This window comes from Larus michahellis, chromosome 2, assembly GCF_964199755.1.
Source record: "Larus michahellis chromosome 2, bLarMic1.1, whole genome shotgun sequence".
Taxonomy (NCBI): Eukaryota; Metazoa; Chordata; class Aves; order Charadriiformes; family Laridae; genus Larus; species Larus michahellis.
In genome coordinates, this window is record NC_133897.1 from 77,682,088 (window position 1) to 77,705,131 (window position 23,044).

At 37.8% G+C, this 23,044-nt stretch overlaps 1 long non-coding RNA gene across 5 annotated transcripts in view; it reads left to right on the top strand.

Annotated features, from left to right (window-relative positions):
• The window catches only part of LOC141739213 (uncharacterized), a 22,165-nt gene extending 7,668 nt beyond the window's left edge, over window positions 1-14,497 (top strand). For 3 of the 5 annotated variants that reach the window (XR_012585618.1, XR_012585616.1, XR_012585615.1), the window contains 2 exons: window positions 276-540; window positions 13,695-14,497. This is a non-coding gene — a long non-coding RNA (uncharacterized LOC141739213). Of the gene's footprint in view, window positions 1-275; window positions 541-5,115; window positions 5,178-13,694 lie in introns of all 5 variants that reach the window. The other 2 variants (XR_012585619.1, XR_012585617.1) reach the window with 1 other exon arrangement.
• The last annotated feature ends 8,547 nt before the right edge of the window (window positions 14,498-23,044 follow it).

Sequence of the window (23,044 nt, forward strand, 5' to 3'; positions counted from 1 at the left end):
TTTTGGGAAGCTATTTTTTCCCCTTTTTTGTGTGTGTATTTCACAAACATAACACAGAATGATTGGCAAGGTGGTTTTTTTCTCTGTTGGTTGACTATATTATGAGGGTTATGCTATCTCAAAAATCCCTCTACAATTCTGTGTTTCAGCTGGAAGTATCTCAAATTCTCAAGTCTTTTCAGTAACTGGTGGTAATGCAAAATATTGGTTGATACTGTATTTTGGGTTTCTTTTTGAATTAGTATACTTATCTTATTTCTTAATTGGCAATCTAGAGCAGAGTTGAAAGAGCATATGGAAAACCACAAAACTTCTACAGCCCTTCTGTCTTCATTTTGGAATGAGGTACCTGGTTTTGAACCAGACATCAGATAAATGGGCATCACAAACAAATCCATCAGGAAAAAAAAAACACCAAAAAAAAACCACAAACGAAAAACAAATGAAAGAGAAGAAAGAAGGCTGAAGATAATCCTGTGTGTTCCAGCACAAAAGCAACTAGAAAGAAGGATTGAAGTTAATTTACATGTAGTACCTACGGTAAGTATGACCGTATTATAGTAAAACTTGCATTTTGTTTGTTATGCTCCAAGTACTTGTGTAGATCTTCATTGCAGAACAATTGGTAATGTGGCACATTTGTTTGTTTATTTATTTACTTTTCTATTTTTACAAGAAAGTTGCCTACAGATAGCCTGAACGAAAATAAAGTATCCTATTCAAATAGTTTTCTTCTTGGTTTGTGATAGTACTGGTCTTTTGAATAAAGTAAGTAGGGGCAGATCAAAAGGTGTTTCTAAAGGCTTTCTCTTACATTTTCTTAGAAGCAATAACAAAGGAGAGCCACTGAGGTGCTCTTTGAAGAGCCAAGAGATGTGCTATGAGACTTCTTGGAATTCTGCATGTAAAGTAGATGAAAAAACTGACAATGTACAGCTTGCTTTGAAGTCATGGCTGTATGTCTAAGAGGCATGTTTATTGCAGCACCAATCTTATCAGCTAATGCAAAAATGCACTTATCTGCAGTTTTAAGAGTTCACACTAAGACTTTGTCTGACCTCAAGGGCATCCTCTCTTCCAAAGAGAACTTGAGAATGCATTTGATGCTTTCCTGTTATTCAGAAAATATGTTTTTTTCTTTAATAAAGATAGTGATCTCTGGTAGCCACCCATCCGTGAGCAGGCATCACACAATATTCTAATGATAGCTTTCCTAGTATGTAGGTAGAGAAGTTAGCGTACATTCTGTTTCTCTAAGTTTCTTCTAAGTGTGTGAGTGTTGTTTTGGGGATGTTCTTTTGTTGTTGTTGTTTATGGCCATACATGTCTGTTATGTTATTAGAAAACATTTTCACAATAGGTGCCTTCAGTTTAACTAATCACTTTCTGACTTTAAAAGTTGTATTATAGTCTAATGAATTCAAATTATCAAAGTTTTTTCCCCAAATAGCTTCTTTACCCTGCTGTTTTCTAGGACTGAACCAATTGTCCATACCGAATCTGGATTTCCTGGTTTGAAACTGTTACTGCTCACATGGAAAGAAATAAATGCATGTTTTAGTAGCTTGCTAAAATTGGTGTAATAAAAAGAAAAAAAAAAAAAGGAGATTAGGTTTGGATAGTCAAAGGCCTGATTACTTGTAGCAAAGTAGCAGCTTTGCTAGTAGGTAGGAAGTAGACTGACATGCTGATAATGCTGATGATATAACTTTCACATATGCATCTGTGTCTTTTTTTTTTTTTAATTAAGTAGTCAGTTAACAAGCCTTGTCATTGTCAAAGCACAGTTCAGTCATTACAGATTAACCAAGGAGGTAGACAAGGTGCTCCCGTGTTCACAGTGAGGTATTTTGAAGTACTTGTCTTCAGTTTTAAAGAAGTTGGAGAAGTACAAGCTTAAGCACTTTACATCATTATATCATTACGACGGTTATTTTTGAACCAGTGGAATATGTCAATCCAAATTTAGTCTGAGGTTACATATGAAATATGTTGTTATCTGGTGAACGCGTTACCTCTCTGTTTTGGAAGTAAAAAGAACATTTATGAACTGGGTCTCTGGAGCTCTCCCTGGAACAACGCTTGTAATTACTGCAAAGATTAAGAACTTACTTGAATTTTTCATACCTAGTTCTGACTTGAGTTTTAGTGTGCTATCTGTACAGCAGAGCAAACCTCAGGTTAACTCTGCTTCTTTATTACAGTCTTTTTGAAGGGCAAACTAACAAAACTAGCAGTTAGCTATATTACCAGCCTGTGGCTGTCCCTTCTTTCCACTGAAGGTCCTGACCCTGTGGCAGGACTGGCAGAACAGAATCTGTTGTGAACCGCAGCCAGTTCAGTGTTGTGTCCCGCAGCTTACGTTGAATAACCGGTGGCAGAATGGCGTAAAGATAATTCTTCTATGCTGACTGTAGCTAAGTGCGCAGTCTGTGCTGCTACACAGAGGTCCAGAGAGACGAAGCAAGTAGCCTCATTTTCTCTTCCCAGAATCATCTCTCATTATGCCTAGATTAACAGACTCGCTTGGGAAATATATTTTAGAGTCTATTGATATTTTAAAATGAAAACTTTAAAAAAAAAAAAAAAAAAAGCCCTTAAACCTAAAAAGATTTGCTGTCACACGGTTCAGTTATCAGAGAGATGTAGGTAACAGTAGGCAGGGAGCAGTTGTTTGCCTAGCTCTTTTGGGGCTTTTTTTTGCTTGTTTTGTTTTTCCCCAGAAGGGGGCAGCAAATGAACATCATCACACTGGCTTTTACTTTTCAAATGCTTTTTCAGTGTTCCTCTTTGCCTGTAAACTTCAGAACAGACTACCTATAGATTGCCTAATGATTTCTGCCTGTTTATATGCCACAAGGATAGCTGGAATGTATGAATTGGAAGTCCTAATTCTTTTCAGTATTAGGCAGTAGAATTTATTCAGTAAAATCTGTTTCAGGTTTATGAAAAAGGCAGTCTATATGAAGGTTTAGGATTTTTGTGACTATGGCATTAGGGGTGTGTAGATTTTAAAGAATAAAATAGTCAAACAACCAAACCATTATTAGTTAATGTCAACTAGGTCTGACTTACATTTTTCAAATATTTATTTTCTATATTTCAAGTTAAATTAATGTATTATTACAATTCAAAATAATGTTCTCATGGCCATTTTTCTCCCATCAGAAAATAAAACTGAGAATACACTAAATATAATGATGCTTTTAATTCACATATTAATTGACACATTCACGTACAAGGGTGGCTTGTGCATTCTGCTGACAGTGCTTGTGAGTTAAAGGCCTCAATTCACAGGGAATACTAGTGATACTAAACAACATAACCAAATTTTATTGTCTTATTTAGGCAATGAAGTACAGTTTTTATCATCTCAAACTGTATGGAGGCAGACCATATTAGTGATTTGTAGTATAGTTTTTTTAGGACTGTATGGGGAAATGCTGATTAATACCTACAATTATGAGTTCCTTGAAAGTGTTTGGCCATAATTCTGTTTATGAAGTTACAGATCAAGTAGTTAGCAAGAAGCCACAGAGAGAGGGCAGTCTAACCTTTTCAGTTGCTGAGTTTTATCCAAAAGTTCATATAAAGAAGGGAAAATCATAGTGGCATCTGTGAGTATCAGCTGCCTATAATCAGTGTTCAAAAGCTAACTGGGAAGAATGAAACTGATTCCTAACTAGACTCATTTATTGATAGTCGTACCTGACTGTTGCATTAAAAATCAGAAGAGTTAAAATGCATGTGGGACCTTTATGGAGCCTAAAACTTGATCAAGAGTACTCAAGACCCTTAAGTCTTAATGGGTCAGAATTTCCTACTGTCTCAAACACACCTAATTTATATCTGAAGGGTGAAAGGTTAAATCATCTGTATTACAATTCCATGTTTCTTTGGACTTTCAGTCCTTAAATTTATAAGATTGAACCAACCCTCCTAGCAACAATGTTGTCTTTCTTTTCTCCTTAAAGAAAAAAGAACACATGAGTATTTGTGGAGAGTTTGCACCACAGGCACTGCATAAGATAGGCACTGCCTGCAACATTATCAGAATTCTGGAATCTGCATTTAAAGCTATTACATGTGCTAGAGATAGGCAGCTATGCTCACACATTTTTTAAGGAGTAATTCAAATAGCTAGAAAATCTAAATTGCTCTACTTTTCTACAAAGCATTTAATCACCTAACAAAGGAAACTTGTTATGTCATTGTGAAAGACGTGTCCGTTAAGTGCATAAAAAGTACAATTTTAGTTGTGATTTCAATGAATAGAAATGGTAACAAAGAACATTTTCCTAGTCTGTGAATTGTCATTAACTTACCTTTGAAATATTGTGCTTGGATTCACACAGATATTGCAGAAATTAGCCTCTCCATTTTTGGTCTCTGTTTTATAGCTCTAAAAAAGTTCAGTATGTCATGTAGGAGTTTAGAATTTAGATCTTTGACTTTTTTTTTTTTTTTTTGTGGTGGCTTGTCCTCTTGAAAGATCACAAATGTTTAGGGAGAAGGGAAAAACTATTACAAAGAGTTATTCAGAATGGCACAGCTTGCCTCTCAGAGTTGGCTTCCATCTTGAAGCCCGCTGTTTAAGTCCCAGATTTTTCCATATAGGCCTTTAGTTCTACTGAGATTACTGTTTTAGCTTGCACACCTTCTTCCATCCACCACTTCAGCAACTCCCCTGAGTACTTAAGTTCCCTCATGCAAGTTAAGGGCATTTATTCTTTAAGCAATGTAAGCTTTCTTTCTCTGGTGCAAGAAAGTGTTAATCCACAGAAATAATTGAGGCTTAAATCCCCTTCTGCATCTTTCTTGTTTTGAATACCATTGCATAAAATAGCAGTTGTATGATTCACTCTTAATTTAGAATTAGCAGGAATACTTTTACCAGTAGAAGTCTTGAGTGTAATACAAACTAATTTCATTCTTTTCTAAAATACTTTGTCTTCAAAACAGCAGGACTTTAATTACCTTCACAAATGTGTCATGAAAATAGCTGCGTTTTCATTATAGTGTTTAAAGAATGAGTAATCCTTTTTATTACATCTAACATGTGAATGTAGTGCATGTATTTGGAAATAGTATTTACTTAGTATTAATTATTTACAGGTATGACTCGAAAGTACACCGTTTCCTTTTGCTGAGTGCTGACCAATAATCGGGATAGAGATGTAAGCACCTTTTAAATCTGCTGTAATTGACTTCCACCAGACAAGGATTTTAAAGTTGTTTTGTGCTTGTATTTGTCCCTTTGAAATTATTGTCTGTTAAAGATGTGACTTTACTGCCTTACAGACTTGTGTTAGAATTTGTGACCAACCAGGGCTTCCTCTGTTGTTGCTGAGTTTTGAGGAACTTTAAGTGCTTGAGACATACAGTTAAATGGTTTTGAGGTATTCTAAGCATGGTGCAGGGAAGAATCTGGAAAATCAAGGAATTGGGAACAGCAGATCTGTGATCTGTGTAAGCCTTTTACAGTTTTGTTCCTCTCTTTGGATATAAGCACTCATATAACTTTCATATGCATTATTGTTCCTTCTAGATAAATTCCACTTGCTGGCCTGAAAGAGCAGCATGTCATGCAATTGAGAAAGTAGAATCTGTCCTTTTGATCCAGACAAAAAAAATTCTAAAAGACTTAGGTGGACCGTTCAGACATCAAAATGCAACAATCTAATATAATCATGTTGCGTTATGCAGTATTGTCTGCTAGTAAATTTCTCAACACAGCAAAGTATGTCATTCTGGGAATATAAATAAATAGTTGAAAGGTAATAAAATAATAACTGAAATACTTGGTTGTAGACAGGTCTGAGAGGACTCTTTGTGCTCTCATCCCTCCCATAATGATATCAATCTTTCCTAACTAATAGCTCTAAACGCTCATGATAAAAGGCATTAAAAGCCTAAATTAACAACAGTATCTGAGAAATGTCATCCCTTCAGAGCACTTACACAGGAAAAATAGATGATGATTTTCCAGCTGTGACAAGGTTCATTTCCTTTCTGACAGGAAGTGTTCTTATAGTTAGTTTGGTTAGTTTGGCAGACACACAGGGGTGAGTATGAAACAATGCTCGAGGCCTCTCTGACACAGCATGTGTTATTTCATACTGGTGGATTACATGTATGTGTTCTTTATGTTACTACTTAGATAAACTGCTCAGGTAGAAGTGCTGTTGAATTCAATTGAATATTGAATGCTATGTAGGAGTGCTCCTTTTGTGCCACAGAAAGGATTTCTAGAGAAAAGGGGTATTTTTTTGCCTATTGGTAGTTCTCCCTCTTGCATTGAATATGCAAAAACCAAAGACTCATGATTTAACAAAACAGGCACATTTTTGACTTAAGTGTTTTTTTTTGTGGCATTGAGGGATATTGATCTTTAATGATGTGTTTGATTTACCTTTTTGAATATAAGTATATTCACAGAGATCCTGGTTTAGGATTTATATTCAGAAGACACCTATGTAAAAGTATAGATATTGCAAAGACACGGACAGCTTATGTCCCTGGCTTGTTAACTGAGGAGGATGCCTTTGCTGATTCAGATGGATGCAGGCTTCAGACAGTACTTAATTTTTTGTTCCATACTGGTACTCCTCTATGTCAAGGAAAGAATGTGAATGTCTGCTCAAAACTTTTTAAAATCAACTTGCACATACTGGCATATTTCAAGTTCTTTAATTTATTGTGTTTTGTCTGCCTTGGCTACGTTCCCTTTCATTTTCTGGAAAGCTTCCTGCTTCAGTTCTCTGTCTTGAAGTTCAATGTTGAACCTCTATCAAAGGCCCAGCCTCTCTGTGACTGATGCTCTGAGGTTCTTTCTGTCTTGGTCAAGTGATTTGTTTACATAGGCTTCGTGTTACCATGGTTATATTAAGTCTGTCAGTCTGCCAAAAAAGGCACTTGCATTAGAAATTCTGAATTTACACATAAGAACGTACTTTGTATCACTGTCTGGTTGGAACTGTTGGATCTGCTCCATCTTGCTGGTATTTAAAAAGTGAAGCCTTTCTCCTTTCTTCTGAACAGAGCATTTTACAGGATTAGAAAATAAGTGTAACTGAATGAATAGGATGGGAACGTGCTGTGTTGCGTTAATGGCCTTCTGAAACCTGCTCCTTGATGTGTGCAGTGAGTGAGTGGACAGTACATTGGGGAGCCAATAGCTCCTTGTGATAATATTTAAATAAATCAGCTTGCAGAGATCTTGTCCTATAGGACCTGGCAGCATAGTGAATAGCGAATATCCACCTTTGTCCACACTGGCAAAATTAAATTTTCAGCCAGTTGAAGAAATGAAATACTCTTGCAGTGGTTTGGCAGGAATGCGGTGCTCCTGGCAGGAGTGCAGGACACTTGAGCGATGTGGGTGGTGCTCCATCCTGCAGCATTGGAGCCGTGGCATCACACACGGCAGCAGAGGGGAGTAGGCAGATGTCTGGCAGGAAACATAGGTGTGAAGAGGGCTGATAGACGTCTTATGCTACTGGGACAGATGGTTCTCAATCTCTGTGGTAGCAAGTATGCCATGTTCGAAGACAGACACTTGCTCTATTAAAAATTCTTAGCTTTTGTAGAAGGCAACTGACAGGGCTTCAAAAGGTAAAGGAAAAGGAGAGCGATACCCAAAGAAGAGATAGCCAGCTTCTCCTAGGAGGCTGTCTAGGCAGAGTCACCAGGTGCTATTAATGATGTTCTGGTGCATAAGTAGACAAGTGACCAAAACCATGCAATATAAATGAAACTTTTGCAAAAAATGAACAAAGTCAGTCACTGTCTAGAAGAAGGATTGCAAATCCAGAAGGAACAGCGTCCTTTTGCTTGTTCTGCAGCTGACCTGCTATGTAACCTACAGCAAACATATTTAATGAGTTTTAAGAAGCTCTTACTACTTGTGAAAATGTAATTTGTTATCTAGATATCAAGCCATTGACAACTGCTCCTCAAATGTCATAAGCCTCTTCCTGTTTGCTTCCCCATTGACAACTGGGGGTGAACATTAAAAAATGCTTTGATTTCCACATCATATTGACTACGCAGTGACCACGCAATGCAATATCCCCTGCATTAATTCTTAAAAGATAATACTAATAAAACTGGAAGTGAAGAGTTACTTGTAGTAACATTGGTGTGAAATGCTGTCTTGAGGAGAATTATTACTATACCAGGGTTGGTGTTAGGACTTATATTCTTAAAATATATTCACTTTTAATTATTTTTTAACTCAAATGTATGTATGTATTTGGTTTGTGGTTGGTTTTTTTGGCTGCAAAAATGAAGATAGATTTGCCTGTTTGCGGGTTGGACCAAGTGACTTCCAGAGATTCCATTCAACCTTGACCATTCTGTGATTCTGTTTGTGCTTGGTTGTTGGGTTGTTTTTGTTTTTGTTTTTTTTCAGTCCGTGGTTTCTTTCTGGTTAGGTTCATTTCAGGTTCTCCACTGTAATATTTCAGAATTTTAGTACATCAGAAAAATATGAAGATAAATACTGTAAATCAGAAATTGTCAGTGGGAATGTAGATGAAAGAGGAGGCTAGTCCTTTAAGAATGTACCTCTCAATATTTTCATTACTGAAAGTCATTGTTTTCCTTTGTAATTGTGACCTAAATATTGTACTTGCTGTCTTTACAGAAAATACTTTGTGTTTTCTTCATTAACGTGTAAAATGACTTTCCCTTAATGTCATTTCCATTTGCTTCTTGACAGTTTCCTGTTCTGCTACATTTCCCCTTTCTGAGGGATTTTGTTTGGTTGGTTTTAATTGGTGACATAGAGTACGCTGAAAGTTGGCCCTCTGAACTTTGATTCAGGAAAAAAAAGATCAAAACTAAATTTGGAAATGGTTCTGGCCAGTTTTTCTTGATTAGACTTATGGTGGAAGCCAAATTTAGATGCAGCGGATCTCCTACTGGTAAAACAGACTGTAACCTTTAACTGCCTAGACCATTATCTAAGATCATGCTTCATTAGCAACAAGATCATGTGAAAGATGAGCTGTGGCTTTGAGGATGTGCTGTAAATGCTAATCCACTGCTTTTCTTTTGAATTTCCAACACACACTTTGTGTTCCCATAGAAGATTCCTTCATATTTGCTTCCATTTACTCGTAGGCGAGAAGCCTTTCAAATGTGAGATCTGCTCTTACACCTCCACTGATGCAAGCTCTCAGCAACAGCTCTTCCGAACACACACTAGTGAGAGGCCCTACAAATGTTGACTCTGTTCATGTAGTGTAAATATATGAAATGTCCCTCTGTTGGACAAATTCCATAAATCTGTTGGCTTTTAAAAAAAAAACAACAAAACCCCACACTTTAAGGTGTGCACTCCTACCTGTTAGTAAAAGCCTCATCAAGCATTTACATGTATTCCTATTCGAGCTTGGCTCTACAAAGGCTTTTTTGTTTAAAGGGATTGCTTTCTGTCCCTCTTTACAGCTCTTTCTGTATATAACTGCATAGACTGATGGAAGGTGTATAGAACATTAATGTGCCTAAACCAGAAATATCTGGTAGAAGGTGATAGCTGTGTCTGTGAAGGGGGTACTGGGACAAACAGTAGTGACTTGTATAAAAGCAAAAATGTGTTCATTCACTACTGTATGTCTTAATTTGCTGTATTAGGTGCACCATGCTGCTTTTCACACTGATTTTGTCTGCAACTTTGCTTGTAGTGTTTTGATTCCACCCTCCCACCCCCGCTGAGTGAGGAAATGATCACATTTCTGACAGTGCTAATGCATTTCATTTTGCAGTGTTGGCAGAGTGCGTCATGCGATGAGTGGGAGCATTAGGCAGTCTTAGTAAAGCCAAAGTACATGTTAAAAGTATGTGCTTAGCATCCTTAGAGGCTGTTTAAATGTTAAATTCTTGTGTGTTTAAACTCTGTACACTAAATGATGTACTGTTTGCTTTAGGTTTTTTTTAAACTCGAAAGGTTTAAACTAAGATAAGCTGATGTTCACAAGTCACTTCTTGAGGTATACAGAGGTTGGCGAAGAGATGGCTTCATAAATTTTGGTTTGTTACTTCTGTGGAGGAGAGCTTAATTTGCTCTGTTTCTTTAGGTAGTTCTGATCACAAAGCTAGTGCTCCTTTTGGGGAGTCTTTTGATGTCAGAATTAAAATCTGGAAATGCATCTCAAAAGTGATAAGATACCTTGAGCTTAAAGTAAGTTCCTCCTTCACCAAGAGTTTTTCAGTACCTGGTAATGGAATAACGGGGAGAACGCTTTTCCTATTTTTTGTGGCAGCTGTGTAAAAATGCAGAATTGTAAACATTTATCAAAATGTTGTAACAAAATGTGAAGGAAATTTGTGTAATGGAATGGTCGCTTACTGGCCTTGTTACAAAGACAACATGTATTTGTTTACAGATATTTACTTTCTAGCAAGTATCATGTATGTCCTAATACATGAAGGAGAAAATAGTGGTTGGAAAATTTGAGAGGGGTGGTAGTGGTGAACTCCTGTAGAGTGGAACACTGATAACCTATTAGTCTTTATGCACTACTGTATTAGGCACAAGAAATCCAGTTCCGTCTCCTGTCAGAAAGCTTTAGTTAAAGGATAGAGTAAGCATGACAGGGGACATGTCATTAAGTCCTATACTACTAAAAATCTATTTTTTTTTTTAATAAACCGTTCTGTAATGCCTGTCATAGTATTTTGTCTCTGTTCAGTATTATTTTACAAGTAATTTATTTGTAATAAGTCAGCCCTACTTACAGGAAGCAAAGATTTTGTTGCTTGCAAATTAACAATGTGCCCCCTTCTACCAGCCTACTTTGCCTTGTTAGATGCACATTAACCATCATAATATAAACACTTGCATGCTTAACTTTTGCTGTGGAACTAGTTACATTTGAAATTAATAGAATTGTTCTTTAATAAGTTAAAAACTTATTGTATAATGAGGGTCTATGAGATCAGGAAGTGAATGTTTTAACCAGTGTCTGTAAGAGTAAATGATAACGCTCTCTGGAAGCACTTTTTGCTTGTGTGTAGAATCTATGCTTACAAAATATTTAGTTCCTCTCTGCATAGTGGCAAATGCCTGCGCAGTGTTCCAGACCTAAACAGTGTGGATGTTTGAAATTGCCACTCGTGAAACAGTTCGCCTGAATTGGGTAAATACAGTTAAGTTAGTTTTTATTTCTTAAGTAATCTATTTCAGATCTGTAATAGCCTTAAGATTTTTAAGTGCATGCTCTATTTCTGAAATTATATCAAAAATGCAACAAAATGTAGGGATGCTAAAGAAAAAAAAAAAGGGGGGAAAGAAAAAAACCCCTAAGCAAACCCAACCCTTTTCCAGTCCCCAAGCATATACTTTACACCCACACAGAACCCATTGACTGATTCAGTGGGCTGTATTCAAAAGTGTGGTGTAAAGAGTAGAAATCACACGCAGATCTGAGTGTAAGCAAGACGAGGGATGGCATAACTGCAGTGATGAAATATACAGAAAAATGTCATCTCTAAACTTTTCCAGTATTCTGATTTAGTTAATGAATAAATATATATTGTTTACTGATATTGAATTAGAAGAGAGTTTCATTATTCAAGCTCTAACCCATTAAGATTATTTCTGCTTTGAGCTTACCAGATACATTGAATGAAAAACAATATAGTGGAATCTGCAGTGGCTACTGCTCATCAAAATTCAGGATTACACTGCAACTTAACTTTAAAGTGCATCTCTGTGTGTATGTATAATGAACTCAAGACTTAAAATGTGTATGTAACTGGGCTAAACAGGTAGAGTCTTTTTACTTTAAGGCTTTTGTCTTATCAAGACTTTAGAGCTATGTAGAAGAAGAGATGTAAATTTGTTTGAGATATCTGCCTTGCTTAGTGACTTGGAAGAGTCAGATGACTGCTTCTGATGGCACAGAATCCGACAGGTTCACATTTTTGGTAGTTTTGCTGTCAAAGACTGCTAGAGGATTTCCTGAAAATTGCATGTTCCTGATGATAATAGAGGTAGGGAGAGTTCTGTGCTGCTTAATAAGAATGTATGGGAAAATGTTTAATCTTTTGTGTAAATCTTAATTTGAAAATACAAGTTTTTCTATGCATGCGTAGTAAAATACTTCCTTACATGCCAGATCAACCAATATATTTTTATTTGTTAGGTGTGAGGGGAAAGGAGGATTAAGGTATGCTTTTCTGATTAAGCATACTTTAAGAAAGTCTAGAGTCTTTTGCTTGTTGCATTCGTATAAATAACACTACCGCCTAAGTACCACAACCCAAATATAGAAAACCTGTAAATATTTGCAGCACCAACCGTGAGGTTTTTAAACTGGTATGGTGTATACATTGCTAAGTCTAAGAATTAATTTTAGCCAACTCAGTAGTTTAAGCTGACCTCTTTGTGGATCCCCTTCTATACTCAATGGAGAATGATGGGCATTCCCAAAAGACTTCTTAATGTCATAAGAGACATTACTTAAATGTGTGGGCTAATTCACCCCTGTTAGGGTTACTTACTGCCTGCCTGCAGTTAACTTTACAGAGGAAATCTAGAAGATAAAACGCCTGTTGGGTAACATGTGGGATGAATCCTACTGTGGGTGATTGTTTTAATTTCCTAGCTCATATGGTTGCAAATAGTTGTTGCCAAAATAAACAAATCCTTGATATCTCTTTAAGGGAAACCTAAAATTCAGAGAAGCTTACGTTACGAACTGGCAGATTTTGAAATCTGATTGTTTGATGTTAGGTAACAAGTGCTGAGTCTCAGTCTGGGTTCTCTTACAGCCTGTATACAGCTGTATTCTAGGTTGTCCTTTTATGGGAGAAGTGCCAAAATCCAAAGGTTTAGATTCTAGATCTGGTGTTCCCTGAATCTAAAAGAACTGAGGTTTTGATTAGGATCAAATGATAATTCCAGGATTTAGACCCATAGTAAGTGTGCAGCAGACCTCACATTTTGCTATAGAACAAATCCTTGAAAGTATTTGTGTTATGGTTAAGTTCTTTATTTTGAGGTACGTCCCTCTGTCATAATGCAAAGTAGGTAGAATTAAATGACAAATGCAAGGTCAAAACTTCAGTGTATTCAGACTGGTTTGCAGTTTTCACTACGTTGAACTGGAATTACATGGAGATACACATGCAAATGTCTACATCTCTGGTGTGTGTGGCTGCATGCTGGTGCAATTATATCCTAAGGGTGTAAATGCATATAGGTCCTATTAACACTAAAAAGTAAATTGGGACACTTGTGCTTGTAGGAGTTTAGATTGTTATTGCCTGCACAGAGGTTCTATTTTCAAGGAATAGATAGATCTACAGGTTCACAACAGACACTAAAATAGAAATATGGCTGAAAACATGGTGCAAAACTCCACTAACTTACTCCAGTGGTAGGAAAAAAAATGGTGAAAAGTGTCATCTTGCTTGTGTAAAATGAGAGACATTTTAGGTCTAGGAACTCTCACTTGGGAACACAGCTAGCTGTAAGTGAAATCATTGGGTTAGGAGTCAGGAGAGTTGTGTTCTGCCACTGGACAGAACCATGAGATCTTGCTAGAAATGACTCATCCCCTGACCTACTGTTTGGCTATTGTGGATTTGTGAACACTCTAGCTAGAGACTGACTGCCTGTGTTCGTGCAGTGCTAACTGATACTGATGGTATTAATGTCTGACGCATTTTTAATTTTTTTACAGCATTCAGAAGAAGAGCTTGGACCTTCATGTATGCCGACATCACACTAGTGAGGCATTTGGCTGTAGTTTTTGCTGCTGTTCTTCCCCTGACAAACAACTTCTCTGAAAACACGTTAAGAAATATCACCTGAGTTCAGGAACCTCATTAACCATCCAGTTCCCAGCTCACCTTTACCCTCAAATCAGTTCTGTGGAACACTGGGTTCTTCACGCTTAAATTTCCACCAGAGCATCCCAGCAAATAAAGAAGCTGTTGGCATTGTCAGACTTTTGTGCTGAAAGCCAGGGGCTATGTGGAAGAAGAAAAGAAGCGGTCCTTACATGGCAATTAAAAGCACTTAGAATGGACTTCCCGAAAAGTTTCGCTTGCGTTATGGTGCAGGTGTTAACTCCAGTGTCCTGAGAGGAATGTGAAGGTTTCTGTTGCACAAAGGGTGGACATGTTTATTTTTTTGTTCTGGTGACCTCTTGTTGATGTATTCCGTGTAGTTACAAGTGAAGAGTTTGACTTTTCGAGGCAGAATCTGTTAAAATGTACCAAAGCTGACAGTGAACCCTACAGGTGGTTTCTGTACTACATCTCTCACTTTTAATACAGCTCTCTATATAAAACGGTAAATGATTCAAGAAAATCTACTGATGCTGTACCACTCATAATGTTGTAAAAAAAAAAAAAAAAATCATTAAATTTATTTGTGGTTATTTTTTATAACAAAATGTGTCTATTATCATGAACTAATCCAATGTTGAAGTAAGAATATAAGCTATTGAAATATGATATTAAATAAACGACTTAAAATTCAGTGATTAAATGCATCTGTACCTTATTTAGACAAATAGAAATTGCTCACTTAAAAAATAAAATTAAATTAGAAGAATTAAATACTTCCTAATTTTAGGCTATTAGAGGACTGGTTTTACTCTAAGACTTCACATTCATTCTTTGACTATGGTGGTTTTGTGGCATCCGTTATTAGCTATGAATGTTACTCAGGACATGTAAATCTTGCTAAAAATAAAAAAAACTAATATCACAACTTCGTACCAGACAGAAGCAAATAGTGACCGAAGTGTGCCTACACTGTTCTCTTAACACAATTGTAAAGAACTGGGGAACTTCTGGGGTAAAATTTTCCCTTCAGGTAAGTTGTAGATTTATTGATTTACAGAAAAATGTTAGTAAAAGATTTATGTGGAGAGTAGCTACTGGCAAATTGTAGGTAGAATCTTTATTAAAGAATTAGAGAAACTTTTTTCAGAGAAGGAAATGCTTATACTGTTAGAAAATGATGAGCATCTCAGACCTTGTCTTCCTGTTGTACAGTTGGAACAGAGAAGGTCGGAATGCATGCCAAACATAAACACTTGTTTCCTCTTCATCTGGAAGTATAATAGTTGGACGTTTGCAACTGAGCATGTACATAATTACTAATGGGAAATATTTTCTGTCCCTAATACAATTTACATTGCAGCATTTTAACTTGTTTGTACAACAGTCTGATGGTTCTTTAACTTGAAATTGCTTGAATGGTAAGTACTCATTTACGACAACAGCAGTACTTTACTCTGAAGGATTCCAACAGCTTTTCACTAACTTTGCATTGGGGAAATATTTTGATCCTTGTTGATGTTAGGCCCAGAGGACATTGACTTAACGTGTTGGTTATTTAATATCATTTAGCAGTAGCAAAGGATGTGAACTGCGGAGGGGATGTAGACATGTGGAATTTAATTAACCAAACTGGAACTCAGCCAAAACTCAAATCAGCAGTCCCAATCTTGCAAAAAGCGCTAGGGGACTTCTAATAGTTGGTAAGTGAACTGAGCTTCCATTTTGATGTCACCTTGACAATTGTGGTGTAAGCAATCTAGTACCTACTTTTCTAGGGAATTTATTCAATAATGTTGTGAAGGGTGGTGCATACCACTTAGTAAATTACTAGTAATTACTAGACATTACTTCTGGCAGCATTCTGTCCTGTTTTTGCATCTTTCATATAAGCACCAAGTTCAAACTTAGCATTTGAGAGCAGGCAAGAGTAGAGCTGGGAGTAGCAGAGCTGCAGGCGTAGCGTGGTGCAGTTGCACGCCCACTAGAATTTTTAATGTGCTGGGTTGGGTTTTTTCTCCCCATTTTTTTTCCCACTGTTGTTAGTGCAGGCTGTATAATAGGCTTGATAAGTTAATTAAGAATGAGATCTTGAGTATAAAATAAGTGCTTTGTTTCATTTTTTTGTATATTTATCACCCTATTACAAGCAGGCAGAAATAGTCAGCATTAGCTAGTTTTCTGAAAAGACTGACTGCTGATAGCAGTTTCTGTACGTATAAGGTATGATTTATAGAGCCAAATTTTAATCTGTTCTTTACACCAGCCTCAGGCAGTACAGTTGTTCTGCAGTAAAGTGAAGGATTTTGGTATGTCCTTGTAAGTGATCTTTCAACATGAATATGGCGCGGTCTATCAGAAATACTTTCTTGCTCTCTAGAAAAGGAACAAAATCTACGTACAGAAACTTAATAATCCTGACACGTTTCTTTTTTGTTGTGTAAGACATCTTGGAATACTAGCCTTTTATTAAAAGTCCACACGCCCTGGTCTTTCAGGAGTAGCAATCAATGGAAAACTAATGTGGCTATCACATAAACCTATCATTTATTAGTATAAAATATTTGAAATATAGTTAGATCAGTAAACAATTAGTTTCTCTTCTGCTGTCACAGATACTAGAAATCTTCGAAGTCTGCTTCCAGCTCCAAGTACTATTTTTCTAGGAATATTTGAGTTAGTGTGCCTTGGGTTTTCTTCTGTGTAAACCAGCAAACAGTGATATGTGCGTGGTTTTATGAATGTCAACTTACGTGAGCCCGAGGGGAAGCTGGGGTGAGTTTCCTGTGTGACTGTTACAAAGCTGTTAACTGTGCTTCCTCTTGAACAAACTGTCCCTTGCATTCCCTTTCCTTCTTACTTCCCTTTGCTGTCAGGAAAGACCTTTCATAGAGCAGTGGTTCCACAAAGTGCAGCCTCAGCATAGGTTGGGGGCTGTAACGGCACTGACAAAGGACTCTCTGTCTTATTATATTCAGGCAAAGGCTCTACTGCTATAAATAATGCATGTTTTAATTGGAAACTGCAAATGGAAATATCAGTCTCTACAGGCTCGTTGATTTCAGTATAATCTGTTGGGGCAGATTGTGTTCCCCAAATTTGTGGTTGGTTGTGTTTATTAGTATTACCTGAGCTAGTGAGTTCCTTGCTATAAATTAAGACAAATGTCATATCTAGCTAATCATCTGTGAATTTCTATCACTGTATATTATGAAAATTGCCTAAAACACTATTACAAGACTGGGTACCTACTGATGTTAAGTGTTCTAGGTTCCATTTCCCTTGGTCAGTATTAATAGCATCATGCACCATACCTACTGAAAGTAGATTTAACTATTAATAGGGGATGAGTTTAAAAGCAGATAATAAACATTCTCATTTCTTGCCAGAATTCCCTGGGATTAATCACACTGTGCCTGATGTTAGCCACAGGTTTAGGCTTGCATGCACAATTACTGTGGCTGAGATGATACCTGGCTAATTCATGAAGCTGGAACGCTAAGCATCTAAGAGGATGAGCACAACTTTTTGTACCGTTTTAATTAAATTGGCTTAAAACCGCACCTTGAGGCCTCTTCTAAACATAATGTGCTGCCAACTTCAGTAAAGGTGTCCGACAGTTACCTAAATGGTGCATAAGTGTGTGAACACAAATCTGTATGAAAGCTATTTGTTTGCTTTGGGCTAGATTGATCTTTGCTTTAATTTGGCTAATTTCTATTTGCATGTATTTACCAGTCTTGTTTTAAACCCATTTAACAGTGTCAAGATGAATCTTGCACAATTTTTGTAGTAGTTTATAGATATTAAAATAGTAAATTAACCTTCCCCCTCCCCCCGCCATGCACACTTGCAGAACTGTAGAAAAAAGGGGAAGCAGTTTGGGGTGGCCCTGTGTAATTTTATTACTTTCCAGTTTGGGCATCCTAATCTCTTCCAGTTTGTGGACAAGTCTGAGCAGCATATACCTAGAATGGTTCTAAGAAGTAGAAGTTAGGATTAAAAATAGGTTTTAAATGTGTAGACCTCCTAAGCGATGTGCAATCCTTCCAGAAGTGACTGAAGGCTTATTTCAGAGAACACTGTAGGAACACCACATGCCAAGCTTTGAGTGCGTAGAGCAACCCAATGTCCCACCATGGGTATGCCTTGAGCTGCAGGTGAGCTGGGTGCCTCAGAGTCCAATCCAGAAGATGGTGACACTGAGGAAGGGAGCCTTAAGAGTTAAGAGGCAAGACTGAATGTAGGATTGACGTTTACCCCTAGTCTTCAAACTTAGGTACCTGCGACTGGTCATGATTCAGTCATGAACTCTTACATCCTTGTTTGATGGCTGGAGTTTGGTTTGACAAAACACAACCAAGGGAAGTCCTGCAGCCCCTACTTGGATTTATTTGCCTGTGTGTAGATATCCCATGGCGGTTCAGAGCAGTCCTTTGCATGGGAGGACAGGGTTTCATATTCGGTTTCTCAAGAGAGTGCAGAAGGGTAAAACCTTTTGGAGATGGGGTTTATCAAATGCTCCTATGAAAGTGTTCTTTATGCATGAGGAGACGAGGCTTCTAGTTTCTATTACAGGAAATATTTAAATCTTTTGTATTAAATGGAACAGGGATTAGGTTTTATCATTCCGTGTAGCATGTCTTAAATCCCATGTTGTACAGACGTTCCCTTCTTTTTCTGTTGGCTAATAATGGCTGAATTAATCTGTGTGTGAAGCAGTGGTTTCACTAGCAATCTAGCTGTATGGTCCAGGCCCTTTCTTGAGTGGCGATGGGGATATCATCAGGCAGAAGAGCTTTTTTGAATTTTTCCTTTACTGAGGTTACAAAGCAAGTCAGGGGCAGAAGTTAGGCAGGGAAGAATACCTCTGTCTTATGCGTCAGTCTTTTTAAATATACTTGTCCTTAGTAGGACAGTAGTGAAAACAAGAGACAAAAGGTAACTTCCTTCCCTTCTCCTAAAAGATTTTTCTTGAAAACAAATTTGGGATAGCTAATAAAACTGAAAAGGTAGGAAAGTGAAGTCTGATTCAGATGCAATTGTTAAAGCCTGATCTTTTTTGTTGGAAGACCAGGATTAACTCTGTGTTCTGCAAGGCAATGCGTTATGTTAGTACATTATTCTTTTCTGGATCATAACTAAGTGGGGCTTAGTAATGTATATGATGTACATTCTTGGATTGCATTGCTTGAAAGCATGTTGGATAATTTTTCAAGTTTATTGAAAATCTAAACGTTTTTAACTTGACGTTCTTTTTTTTTTTTTTTTTTTCAAAGGTCATTCTGTATACCAGGAAATGTAAAAGACCAACAGAAATAAATTGCATACAAACACAGCAGCAGTTTCTGCAGAAAATATCTCAAAAACACTTGTGGATTATGTTTCCTCATTTACAGTGTATTGATTATTTTCACAATAAGCAGCTGCCTATGGACTTTTAGGTACAGAAAGCATGTGCTAAGAGATGGCATGTGAAGATGAACGAACAGACATGGGGTAGGTGAAGGTTCCATGCCATGAGCTGATACTCAGCATTCCTTTGGGTCATTGCCTTGATAACTCCACACCCAGTGAGTGATATGGTCATACAGCAGTGACAAGCCACTATAGCCCAGGCAGAAGGAAGCACTTTTTGTGTTCCTAACCAGGCATATTTGAAGGTGTGCCCCTAAGCTGTTGCTGAAAGTGCTGACTGCATCTAATTGCTGTTAATTTACTCTGGTCTGAATTGTACTGATTACTAGCTGTTAGCAGAGCTTTCCTCTTTATAGGTGGGGCTCAGAGCCTTGTCGATTCAAGTCTTGCTGGAGAACAGAGTGTGCTGCTGTAATTATTAGTAATTCTTATCCCTGGGGAAAGGAATCTGTAGCGCTCTTTTGTGTCATGAGGAATACTTTGGCCAGAAGTTTAGTCTTCTTGCCAGTAGGGGTTGGCAAGAATTTGTGACTCCTCGTCCCACCTGTCTCTCCAGTGGCCCTGCCACTGGGGTATGTGCACTGGCAGCTCTTGTCCAGAATCAGATTGCTTGTTCTGGTCATTCCCAGATTTTTGCTACTGATGAGCTTGCTGTGAGACAGTGTCTCTCTTTGGCTCCTGGTTTTTAGGAGTGGGTGTGTCCAGTGTTAGTGTTACAGGATTAGAAAAATGCCATGCAATGGTAAATAGCTGCATTGCTGTTTGTCATTACTCTTTGTTATACGCAAATACAAGGAAATAACAACCTAATATAATCTTTTTACATACTCAGAAAGCATCACTTCCTCAGCGTTAGTTGGTGCGACTGGCTCAAGGCGTTTGATTGTTGTCTGAATTTCGGAAATGATGTCTTGGTGATTGGAATGCCTTTTCTTCACTTGCCAGCCGCTGTGTGGAGGTGCAGCAATTCCATTTTCATGTGGCGGCTTTAATTTCTCTTTCCTTGACAGAAAGTGAGCAACGCAGCACACCTTTCACAGGATGCAATTAAACCTGCCTTAGTCACTGCTGGAGGAACAGGCAGAAACAGGTCATTTAATAGAAACTTGTCTCTAATAAAACTGAGGCAAACGTGTCCTGTTAAAGATATGGGGAAATCTCTTCAGGCAAAAAAACTGCTTCCTAAGGATGGACTTTGCATGGCCCTTCCTCCTATTGTATTTTACTTCCTGTAGATGACAGATATGGTTAAATGCTGGTAGTAGTCATGTTATTGAGAGCGAAGCCAGGATTTCATGCACCATGTCTGCAGGCAATGGCTTTACTCCCCACCCTGCTAAAAGGGGTCACGCTGGCTGCTACTGAATCTTCCCAACCTGATGTTGTATTAATTTTGAACTCTCTTGGAGCCAGATGTGTGATTGATCTTTCCAAACTTTAGTAGCCTAAGAAGTCATTCCATCTAAAATTAGGCACTTGGATTCCTTCTACAGCAAGCGGAGGCAGTATTTATTTCCTGGGAGTAATTAATCCCACGCTGATTGGGGGTGGTGGGGCAGCAAAGTGGTTGCTTCCCAGATGTGGCCACAGCAGGAAGTGTTCTGACAGCTGGCGCCTCTGCTCTCTGCAAACCTGATGTTGCAACAGGATCTGCAGAGGGATCTTTCCAGATTAGATTTTTAGTGAAATGAAATGCTGTCAGTACTCAAACTGGTTATTAAAACTTGGGTTTGGGATCTGTCTGAAAATTGCAGTGGCATTTAAAAAAACCTGGTTCCTGCAGTCTAGTGCTGAATGTGGAATTCAGATGAGTTAAGAAAAGCAGTATTGTTCATCATATTTTTTTCTACTATGTTTTAGAGCTCCTCAGATGAAGATTTGCAAAAGACCCCTACTATATGACAGATTTGAAGAAAAAGTAATATGTTAGTATAGATTTTTAAGGCCAAAAGAGAGCATCAGACCAATATCTCCCAGCTATCATACAGACTCTGTTTAGCTCAGAAGATAAACTGTCAGTAGCCATAGCACAAAGTTGGTTTTGTAATATTCCCACTTAAGCAATTCCACAAACAGCAAAACTAATGGAGCCTTGTTTCCAAAATGTGTGTATCCTGTCTCGTCTCCTCCCATGTGGATTCTCTGGTGTCTAATGCTGTGGCCAGTTCCTCTGTGGGGAATATGAGATCCTCTCTCTTTTGTCTATTTTCCCAAATTATTTAAGGGTTTAGTATTTTAGAAACCCCCTACCTTTCTGTTACAGTTGGTTAAAATTTGCCACTGGGTTCTGGAATTACTAAGAGGCTGTGGACAGACCCACATCTATGTAGAGCACAAAGACACGTGTTTTATTTTCATAGGAAACTTAGCCACAAATTTAGAGTGAGGGGTGTGGTGATGTGTTAGAGTATTGAGAAATTACTTGATTTCAAACTGTGGTTGGCCCCAAAAAGCACAGAAAGGTGCCTGTGTCAGATCTCCTGTCTCGCCTGTTCTCTGTAGTCCATTCCACAGAAATTCTGTGTGCCAGCTCCCGCTAGACAAGGGGTGGCTTGTGTTCTGTGAAAATACTATATAATTTAAAACTGAAAAAGAAATGTACTACTTCTGTTCATAATCTCTCTCAGCCATGTGTCACAGTTAAAACGTTGCTTATTTTATTTCTAAATTTGTGTTGTTATTTTTACCTTTAGTTTTTTACTGTTGATTCGTGCAATGCATTTCTCTGCTAGGCTAGACAGCCCTCTGAGACCAGCTGTTTTTCACCATGAAGGTGTGTGTGCGCTGTAGTTGGATTATTCTTGATTTTGTTTTTGATAAATGAAGCACATTGAACTCTTTAGACCCCTATGGTAGGGCATTTTCTCTAGCCTTCATATTACTCTGGCTCTTCTTTTCACTCTGTAATTGCAATCAGTGTGATCAAAAAAGAATTTATAAATTACTTGTCAGATTCTGTCTATAGCATGCTTTCTAGCTGGCACAGAACCTGCAGAGAGTGATACCCTGTTTCGTATCTGCTTTGCACAATAAAAACATCTGATAATGTAAAGATGGCAACACCAACTGTTGGGGTTTGTTTTTTTTTTTCAATGTTACTGTGAAGATGCTAGTTCAGTACAAGCTGTAAAACCAGCTAATTTATGAAGTTGCATTTTTTATCTATCTTTAGTTTTCCTTTTACAACTCTTGCATTCATTAGCAAGCGTTTGTCGAACCATGCTGTTCCTTTGAGATCCTCAAATGCCCTGCTCAAAGCGGAGCACTGTGTGTATTCATGAAGATGTTGGCCTATCACAACATGTTTCCATTTTTCTCTCTATGAAGATCAATTGAAATTTATTATTGCCAGCTGTTTCTTTGTACGGTGTATTTCTTCACATGTGGTTAGCGATCCTGATTGATTCAAATCCTTGCCCTGCACAGGGAAGGCATCAGGGCTGTTCTGTTATATTAACTTGTCTGACAAACTAGCATCACAAAAGAATCAAAACGGTAAGCAGAAAGAGTATGTGTTTGACCAGATTGTCCTCTTTTTAAAAATGCCTTTTGAAGTAGTAATTTTTTATTTTTTTTTTTAATTACAGTAACAAACAAATGTGGTACAGTTTGCAGTTTGTCTCAGTTTTATCCATAGTGGTCATCCTATTGTGTTTTTCTTGGGTAAATACTTGCAGCAGGGTTGTTTGCTTGCCCCTGCCTGACGCATGGGTGCGTCATCTCGTTGACTGCTGAACCCTCTTGCTCGTGGAGCAGCGGCTGCTCCATGCGGACACAGTGATATGCTTAATCCTTAGTCTCTGAGGGTGATCAATAGATTCAA